Raw genomic sequence first — 10,941 nt, 5'->3', positions numbered from 1 at the left:
GTGGATTACCTGACCATATCGACGAGGTCGCGCAGCAAAAAGAAGGGTCGGCGGCGAGGAGGCCGCGCAGCAAGATGAAGGGTCGCCGGCGAGGAGGCGGTGCTGAAGAAGGGTCGCCGGCAAGGAGGCGGCACTGCAATAAGAAGGGTTTCCGGCGAGGAGGCGGCGCTGCAAGAAGAAGGGTCGCCGGCGCCGGCAAGGAGGCGGCACTGCAATAAGAAGGGTTTCCGGCGAGGAGGCGGCGCTGCAAGAAGAAGGGTCGCCGGCGAGGAGGTTGAGCTGCCAGTAAGCAGCAGTGAAGGTTTGAACTTGGAAAGCAAGGAGGAACAGTGGAAATATGGCTTTTGGTAGGAGGGAGGGGGCGGGGAGATAGAAATTTCCGCGGTGGCAAAAACATTTCGCTCGGTGCCGCGAGAAACTGGCGCGCAAGTGTGGTTCAAGCGGGGGCGGTGCACTGTAGACGACGAAGCTTCCTGCGTAAGCCAGACAAGACGGTGCGCCAAGATATTTTATATCGCATCCCACACGATTCTTTCTAGTAAACTGTTTGTGGTATACCTGATTTTTTCATTATGTTTTGAAAGACAAAATGGTGTTACGGAGGGAAAGGATGGTGTTTGAATTGCTAGAACATTTACGTACAGTGAACATGCAACTAGTACATGAGTGTCGTGTTTAAATTTGGAATTATTCCGGGTTCATTTGGCATTTTTATGCATTAATTGAGTTTCTGGGCATTTAATATGCATAATTCAAATTTGAACTACAAGTACATGCTCCAATGCACCAAAGTTTGCTGAAAAATAACATGTGTGTCTTTGGGTGAATTTATAGGTCCCATGCAAAAAATGGGAATAAAATTCAAACATTTGGGTGTCGTGGCTCAGCCGGAATGATTGAGAAACTTGGTTTTTTAATTCCTGTAAATCCCAAACACGGCTGAAAATCATGAAACTTGGCATGGTGTCATGACATGGCACCAACATGCTGCAGTAATTTTTTTTGGCCGAATTGGGACAAGCTTTGGTGTAAGCTTCTTGCAAACCGGAGCTTCCCTCAAGAAGGCTTCTGGTTTCGAGAGGGAATGTGTCACCTCCGTGTGCGAAACGACATACGTACACTGCCTTCTCCCGCCTTAATTTTTTTACACAACAAATAGAAGTATCGTGCTAAATTTTGGAATTATTCCGTGTTCGTTTGGCTTTTTATACATTAATTGAGTTTCTGGGCATTTAATGTGCATAATTCAAATTTGAACTACAAGCACGTGCTCCAGTGCACCATAGTTGTTTGAAAAATCACATGTGTGTCCTTGGGTGAATTTCTAGGTCCCATGCAAGAGATGAGAGTGAAATTCAAACATCTGGGCGTCGTGGCTCGGCCGGAAAGATTGAGAAACTTGGTTTTTTAATTCATGTAATTCCAAAACACGTCTGAATATCATGAAACTTGGCATGGTCTCATGACATGGCACGAACATGCTGCGGTAATTTTTTGGCCGAATTGGGACAAGCTTTGGTGTAAGCTTCTTGCAAACCGGAGCTTCCCTCAAGAAGGCTCGTGGTTCCGAGAGGGAACGTGTCACCTCCGTATGCGAAACGACATACGTATCACTGCCTTCTCCCGCCTTAATTTATTTGCACATCCATATTAGACCAAATAGAAGTACCGTGCTAAATTTTGGAATTCTTCCGGGCTCGTTTCGCCTTTTTTATACATTAATTGAGTTTCCGGGCATTTAACGTGCATAATTCAAATTTGAACTACAAGCACAGGCTCCAGTGCACCAAAGTTGTTTGAAAAATCACATGTGTGTCCTTGGGTGAATTTCTAGGTCCCATGCAAGAGATTGGAGTGAAATTCAAATATCTGGGCGTAGTGGCTCGGCCGGAAAGATCGAGAAACTTGGTTTTTTAATTCCTGTAATTCCAAAACACGCTTGAAAGTCATGAAACTTGGCATGATGTCATGACATGGCACCAACATGCTGCGGTAATTTTTTTGGCCGAGTTGGGACAAGTTTTCGTGTAAGCTTCCTGCAAACCGGAGCTTCCCTCAAGAAGGCTCGTGGTTCCGAGAGGGAACGTGTTACCTCCGTGTGCGAAACGACATACGTACACTGCCATCTCTCGCCTTATTTTTTTACATAGCCAGATTAGACCAAATAGAAGTACCGTGCTAAATTTTGGAATTATTCTGGGTTCGTTTGGCCTTTTTATACATTAATTGAGTTTCTGGCATTTAATGTGCATAATTCAAATTTGAACTACAAGCACATGCTCCAGTGCACCAAAGTTGTTTAAAAAATCACATGTGTGTCCTTGGGTGAATTTCTAGGTCCCATGCAAGAGATGTGAGTGAAATTCAAACATCTAGGCGTCGTGGCTCGACCGGAAAGATTGAGAAACTTGGTTTTTTAATTCCTGTAATTCCAAAACACGCCTGAAAATCATGAAACTTGGCATGGTCTCATGACATGGCACCAACATGTTGTGGTAATTTTTCTGTCCGATTTGCGAAGGCCCACACATTAACAATCAACAAAGTCATTTTGGAACAAGTGCTGCCACGTTACAAATCGGAAACACAAGTATTATTGAAACCGTGGGCGTTTGACTTACCAATTACGTGCGGCCACGCGTCCCTTTTTTTTATTAGCTAGGAGGTGCCGTGAGGGGTAGCTATTTGAGTACGGGAGGCGTGCGATCAGACCCCTGCGCGTGCTCATTGGGAGGAGATCCCTTTGACCGCTACCCGCCGCGCACCTCCCTCCCAACGTCTCCATTAATGGCGCCCGAGCACCTGTTCTACGGCGTGGCTATATATCTCACTGGACTGAGATTTAAGAGAGAAAAATGAAAATCTGAAAAGAAAGTTTTGCACGGATCTTGATGTAAGATCCGACGGACCTATATAGCATCGACTGCGACTTATAGCAAGCATGATGAATATAAGGACGATGACAGTGGATAATAATTGTCTTACATATTTAGAAACATAATTAAAAAAGCCACATGCGGCAACGCCCGAAATACACAAGGGAAAAAGAAGAAGGAAGACAACGATCTGGCTCGCTGATTTCTACTTTCTTGATGCGTTGCTGCAGGCAGCGGGAACTAGTCTCCGCGGCGAGCGGCGACGAGCTCTTTCTTGTCCTCAAGATGCTGCTTGAGAGCATCCACGGATTCCTCCACCAGTCTTCTGCGCTCGATGCGCAACTTGTTATTCTCGTCCATAAGTTTCTCGACGATGACGCCGGTCCTCTTCAACAAGGCAGTGGTCTGCTCCTGCTGCTCCGCACTTCCGACGATCTTCGCCCTCAGCAGGTCGCGCTCGGCCCGGAGCTTCGCATTGCTCTCATTTAGTTGCCGGATGACGTCGGTAGACTGTTCAAACGAGGCTTGCAGGTCATCCTGCAACCTCGCCCACCTGGAGATCTGATCCATCTGCCTATGGACGAGGGCACGCATGTGCGTGTAAGAGTCCTCGCCTGCCCGCGAGGCATTTTCCCAGGCCGCCGCGGCAAGGGAGGACATCTCTGCTGCATTCGCGGCGTGGCAGGACATCTCTTCTGCATCCGCGGCGCGGCCGGACCAGTCTGCTGCATCGATGGCGCGGCGGGTCCTCCATTCTGCTTCGGCGGCGCGGCGGGACCTTTCTGATGGTACGACCGTGCAGCGGGACATGTTGGCTGCTATCGCGGCGAGGCGGGACATCTCTCGTGCTCCCGCTTCCAGGCTCGCCTCTCCCTGGTCGCAATCTCTCGACCCAGAACTCACGCTGGCCATGGCGGACGCAAGGGAACGATGATGAATGACTTGTTTGTTTTTGACTTTTTGTGGATGAGGATTTGAAGAGGAATGTGCAGTCATCTTGGAGTAGTAGTATTTATAACCGCGTAGTAATACGCTCCTAAGTGGGAAACCGTTTAGGTTTTGATCGGTGTGAACAGGTTTGCATATTGGAATGTGACGAGATGCATGCTCAAAATTTACTGACGGTTATAAGTGCGGCACTATTCCCCGAAGGCGTAACGTGGGCACGTACGCCTTCTCGGTCGCGTACGTGGCGTTTGCACCATAGGTTGCACCGCAATAGGGAATGTCAGCACACATCTTTTAATTAGAATGGGTGTGCCCGTCTAGCGCACACACGTTGATCTATCTAATTGTTTCAGTTTGTTGTGGCTAATCGCAAACAGTTTATCCATGTGAAGTGTATGCCATCAATCACAGACACTTTGATCTGGCTTACCCGTTTCTGATCTGTTGCCTAATCGCAAACAGTTAATCCTTCTGAAGCATATGCCCTCAATCACACACACCTTGATCTGGCTGACCGTTTCTTTTGTGTTGCCTAATCACAAACAGTTCATCCGAGTGAACCGTATGCTGTATATCGCACACACCTTCATCTGGCTGCCTGTTTCTTTTGTGTTGCCTAATCACAAACAGTTCATCCGAGTGAACCGTATGCTCTATATCACACACGCCTTCATCAGGCTGCCCGTTTCTTTTGTTCTGCCTCATCGCAAACAGTCCATTGGACTGAACCGTATGCCTTGGATCGCACACGCACCTAAAATCTGAACCGTGTTTGATGCATCCTCCATCGCAAACGTTTTCACCTTTTTTGACGGTTTTCATACAACACCATTTGCGATTATGGCATCACACACAGTTTCTCGAAGGGTCTCTGATCGTAGTGTCGCGTTAGCAGCATCCTGCACTAGTGATTAGTCCATAAAGAATGTCATCAATTACCAAAACAACACATGGGGGCACCGCATGTCCTTTCAATCTCCCCCATTTTGGTAATTGATGACAATCACTTTCAAGAGAGTTTATATAAGGAATTATGCATCACCATGCAATGCAACAACCAATGATGCATGAGTATGAGATGCAAATGCTTAGGAACAAAACCAAAGCAGGAAGAAACTCTGAAAACTTCTCCACAAAACTCTCTGAAACTTCTCCCCCATTGGCATCGATTACCAAAATGGGCGAAAAGCTTAGAAGGCCAATATAAAAAGTGTTCCTCCATAAGTTGTGTATTTCTCAACAAGAGAGTGGAATGCAATACACATATCCAAAGGTAAGTACTTGGAGGAAGACAAACTATATCGAGGCACAAAGATTGCTAAAGAATGATATGCCACGAAGACATAACAAAGAGAGACACACACACAATCAAGCATTCAAAAGATATCAATTGAAGCAAGCAATCAAAGGATATCAATTGAACCAACTAGACCAATGATCCGACGAGCCACATGAAGAAAAGATATTATGATACACGCAAGGGAGTGTTCTAAAGAAACTAGGGAAGCTCCCCATGATTTGTGCACAAATAAGAATTTTTGTAATGGGATACAACGTGCACAAAATAGGATCATCACTCCCCGAAAATCAATAGAACCTCACAACTAGGGCAAGTGAGCATGTAGGAAACAAAGCCTAACACAAGCAACAAACGAATGGTTGAGCAACAAGTAAAAGAGGCAACTTTGAAAAAGGCTTAACCAAAATGATGTGTGTGAGTCATGCCAAAGCACTTGAGAAGACTAATATAAGGATGAGAATGAAGCATCAACATAGTCTTGAATAAATGAGATACAAGGTGCAAGACATGTCCTTCCCACACACACCAAGCAAAGGGGTTCAGAAGCACACTCAAAATGCAAAATGAAAAACCAATGCTTGTGACAACCCAAGGTGAAGAAGGAAAAATATAGCTTTGTCATGAGGAGGGATACCAATCGAAATGACAAAAGCCTCATCAAGACAAGCAAGAGAGAAAATAAAAAAAAGAAAATCTTCACCACACACGAGTGCATCAAGATGCAACAAGATAAGATCCGCACTCAAGACAAATCCTTTCACGGAGCCACCTAGGAAATACAACGGAAAAAGGTGGACATGAAAGAATAAGGATATCCACTAAAGATGTAACTTCTCTCAAGTGTATAAGATTCTAGGTAGATGAAAATCATGATGATATCTATCTACAAAGAAGGATGTACACTCGAAATAGTTACAACACGAAGGAAGAAGATATCCAAAAGGAAGTCATAAATATACCAATAAGATATTTGCTTGAAAGCATAGCACATGGCTAGATATGGTCTTATTGTATATAAATGAATTCCTACCACACAACCATCAAGGACATCACAACTAGCAACATGAGATCATGGTTGAGATGCTTTGAGAAGGGAAACAAGTATCACAAGAACTAATCAAGAAATTCATGCCATGATGCAACCTACACAAGGTTGTATGTAAGAAATGTATGCATGAGTAGACACTTGTTACCGAGATAGCATTGGAAGGTTGTAGTAGATACCAATTGAATGTAAACAATAGTAGTTCATTGAATGTCCCATCTTGACTCCAATAAGCACATGGTGACACCACCTTCCTTTTGAATGAGCTGAGCATCCAATGCATCTCTAGTTGTTCCTAGAACAACACCACAAACAAAATGGTACCCAAACTCATTGGGACCAAAGAGTTAGCAAACCAACAATACATATGACAAACACCACATAAATATGTGCATATAGGTATGAAATAGAATTTCATGCACAACTTAGCCAACTAGAAACTTGGTGGAGTTTCCCTTATATATTGGGTCAAAGAAAGAAAACATGCCAAATAAACTGCATGGAGTTAATATGCATGATCAAGACTTTCAAGAACCGATACCAATTGACAAAGAAATACCACGTGAAGAAAAGATACCAAATGAATAAATCATCACTTGGAGGATATCACTTGAAATATTCATCAAGGAATGAGATATCCATTGAAACACATAAAAAGAGACATATCGAACTCCCAAAAGAGAGGATGGTTCCAAACAAACCAAGCCCTCTACTAAGTTTCATGATGGCACAAAGTACCAAAAAGAAACGGCTTGCCTTCCACCAACACACATTTGATAAAGATCACAAGATGAGAGTTTTATAGAAAATAGGATAGCTCCCCCAAGAGTAGTGCATTATAGAGAATTTGCATTTGAATACAAAATGCACAAGGTGGGATCACCACTTTCACTATATCTAGAAAACACTAGGCGAGATCAAGAAATTAACAAGATCCACAAGTGGTATGGAAGAGAACGGGAGTTGACACAATCCTTGGCAAGACATAAGGCAAATAAAAGCAAAGGCCAATGTAAAGATGATCAACAATTGTTACCACATAAATGATTACCAATTGTCAAGAGACAAGAAGTATTTGGAAATGATTCCCGGTGGTAGATTTCAATGATATCCATAATCATCTTCACACCAAATACAAAAGCAAATTACAACTTGTAGAGCTAACATGCCACCTAGGAACAAGATAATTTACAATATCAATTCTAGGTGACAATATCTCAAATGAACACATTTTTCTAGGCTTGTAATATGCACATAGCATATTACTCCTCCATAATGTGATACCAATAAAAACTTAACAAGAGGCAATAAGGGAATCCAACAAGAGATAATTAATGGACTATTTAGAATTTGAATTTCTCATGAGAAGACATACCACATAGCAACTAGATAATCTTGTAATATCAATACTAGATGGTATTACTCATGTACACACATTTATAGGATTGTGAGGTGCACAAAGCACATCACTCCCCGACAATGGGATATTCCATTAATCTCTCACAAGAGCCAATTAAGATACAAACAATATGCACAAAGGCTCAACGAACGACACACATGTACATGAAGTGCAAACCAACATACACATACTTGATTACTCAAGATAAGTAATTTGGAGACACAACATATACAAACACATGCAAGGAACAAAACCAAAACATGCAAAGGGGCAAGTAACTTTCAATGTAAACAATTTAAGTACAAGTTACTGGAAGGAGGCACATTGGATATAGTATAGAAACTTGATAACCCAATTGACTTGGCTTGAGACAATAAGAATGATGAAGTCCCCTTAATTCTTCATAATGTAGCCAAGTCTCCAATGCCCTCCAACAACACCTATTGATCAAGTTTGAGCTTGTTAGTCCCCAACCAAATTGGGTCCTAATAGGTTAGTCACAATAGGCTTGGCAACCCAAATGGTTCTTTGCTTGAAACCACTTTGAGTACCAAGAAACTTGGCAAACACATTGCCAACCTTATCCTTCCCAAGAGAATAGATATCATCAATAATAATTGGGTTGGATAAGTTACCACTAGTGCATGAGGAAGCAAGGTGACCTTTCTCACGACATAGGTAGCAACGTCTACTCCTCACTTTCTCCTCACTTGATTTCTCAACTTGAGAAGCATTAGCTTGAGTTTTCTTGGGAAGAGGCCTTTCTTCAACTTGAGGTTGAGCATGAGAATGAACTTGTGTCCGCTTCCCTTGTTGCTTGTCACTAATGGTCTTCTTCTTAAAATGGCAAGATCTAACATGATGCCCTTCAATTTTGCACTTGAAGCAAATGGTCTTGGCCGAATTCTTGACTTGTTTTTGGCCCTTCTTCTTGTTACTCTTGGACTTCTTCTTCTTATTGGAGTTGAATCCAAGTCCACCTTTGTCATTGGGGGATTTTTGCACACTCAAGATAATGTTGACTGTGGCCTTCCCTTCATGACACTTTTCCAAGTCTTTCTTCAAAGAAGTGACTTGGGCCATGAGCTCTTTGATTTCCTCTACATTGTTAGTCTCAACACAAGCACTAGAGGAAGTATAAGCTTCATCGTTAGAGCAACAAGGCAAGGAAAGCAATTCATCACAATATGTACCATGGATGAATCACGAGGACTAGCATTAGGCAATATAGCATTTTGACTAAAAGTAGTGCTAGTATCCACATGAGGCTCACTAGATGTTACCTTAGCAATCATGGCCTCATGAGCTATCTTTAGCACATTATGGGATACTAGAAGATCATCATGAGAGCTTGAGAGCTTTTCATGGCTTTCTTCCAATTTCCATAATTGCTAGATAGCAACTCAAGTTGTGCCCGAAGCTCAACATTCTCCTTCAAAATGGATGCTTCACAAGTAATAGAGTTAGTAGCACAAGCATCATAAATAATAGCAAGAGGAGAAGGCAACTTTACAAGATCTTTTGAATATGAAGCTTTAAGTTGTGCATGAGACTCAGTGAGTTTGATGAGCTCACTCTTAATGACCCTTGAGCCATTTTCGAGGTTGATGTCGCTTGAAGCTACGTCGGTATTTCCCCAAAGAGGAAGGGATGATGCAGCACAACAACGGTAGGTATTTCCCTTAGAAATGAAACCAAGGTTATCGAACCAGTAGGAGAACCAAGCAACACAACATAAACAGCCCCTGCACACAAATAACAACACCTCGCAACCCGACGTGTTAAAGGGGTTGCCAATCCCTTTCGGGGTACGGCGCCAGAAATTGTGAGTTGACGGGAGAAAGTTGTAATAGATTGAAATAATAGATCACAAATAAAATAAAGTGCAGCAAAGTATTTTTGTATTTTGGTTTAATATATCTGAATAAAAAGAGCAAATAAAACAGATCGCAAAGCAAATATATGAGAAAGAAGACCCGGGGGCCGTAGGTTTCACTAGTGGCTTCTCTCGAGAAAGATAGCAAACGGTGGGTAAACAAATTACTGTTGGGAAATTGATAGAACTTCGAATAATTATGACGATATCCAGGAAATGGTCATTACATAGGCATCATGTCCAAGATTAGTAGACCGACTCCTGCCTGCATCTACTACTATTACTCCACACACCGACCGCTATCCAGCATGCATATAGTGTATTAAGTTCATGGAAAAACGGAGTAATGCAATAAGAACGATGACATGATGTAGACAAGATCCGTTTATCTATGGCGGTAGATATAGATCCCGTCTTTTTATCCTTAGTAGCAATGGTACATACGTGTCGGTTCCCTTTCTGTTACTAGGATCAAGCACCGTAAGATCGAACCCACTACCGGACACCTCTTCCCATTGCAAGATAAATAGATCAAGTTGGCCAAACAAAACCCAAATATCAGAGAAGAAATACAAGGCTATAAGAGATCATGCATATAAGAGATCAAAGAAACTCAAATAAATTTCATGGATATAAAAAGATATAACTGATCATAAACTCGAAGTTCATCAGATCCCAACAAACACACTGCAAAAGAGTTACATCATTTGGATCTCCAAGAGACCATTGTATTGAGAATTCAGCGAGAGAGAGAAAGCCATCTAGCTACTAACTACGAACCCGAAGGTCTACAAAGAACTACTCACGCATCATCGGAGAGGCACCAATGGAAGTGGTGAACCCCTCCGTGATGGTGTCTAGATTGGATCTGGTGGTTCTGGACTCTGCGGCGGCTGGATGAATATTTCGTCGATGCTTCCAGGGTTCTGGGATTTTTGGGGTATTTATAGAGCAAAGAGGCGGTCCGGGGGGCACCCGAGGTGGGCACAACCCACTGGCGTGCCCTGGTGGGTTGTGCCCCCATCAGGGCACCCCCAGGTGCAACCAGGGCCCATTGCCTTCCTTCTAGCCCATAAAAAATCATCATGGAATTTCGTGGCATTTGGACTCCATTTGATATTGATTTCCTGCGATGTAAAAAACATGGAAAAAACAACAACTGGCACTTGGCACTATGTCAATAGGTTAGTACCAAAAAATGATATAAAATGACTATAAAATGATTAGAAAACATCCAAGATTGATAAATAAACAGCATGGAACAATAAAAAATTATAGATACATTGAAGACGTATCAGAGGTGCCCAAAGTCCTCATGAAGTTTCGCATGCGCAACATCGAGCTTCTCATTTTTAGTTTCAAAAACATTGGCCACCACAAGAGCTCTATCATGATATTCCTTCACTCTATATAATTCTAGAGCAAAAGTCTCAAGAGATTCCTTGGTGGTTTGTTCAAGTTCAAGAGCTTGAGAGAGGTCCACAATTTCATTAGCGT

This window comes from Triticum aestivum, chromosome 1D, assembly GCF_018294505.1.
Source record: "Triticum aestivum cultivar Chinese Spring chromosome 1D, IWGSC CS RefSeq v2.1, whole genome shotgun sequence".
NCBI classification, from domain to species: domain Eukaryota; kingdom Viridiplantae; phylum Streptophyta; class Magnoliopsida; order Poales; family Poaceae; genus Triticum; species Triticum aestivum.
This window is presented reverse-complemented; position numbering follows the sequence as displayed.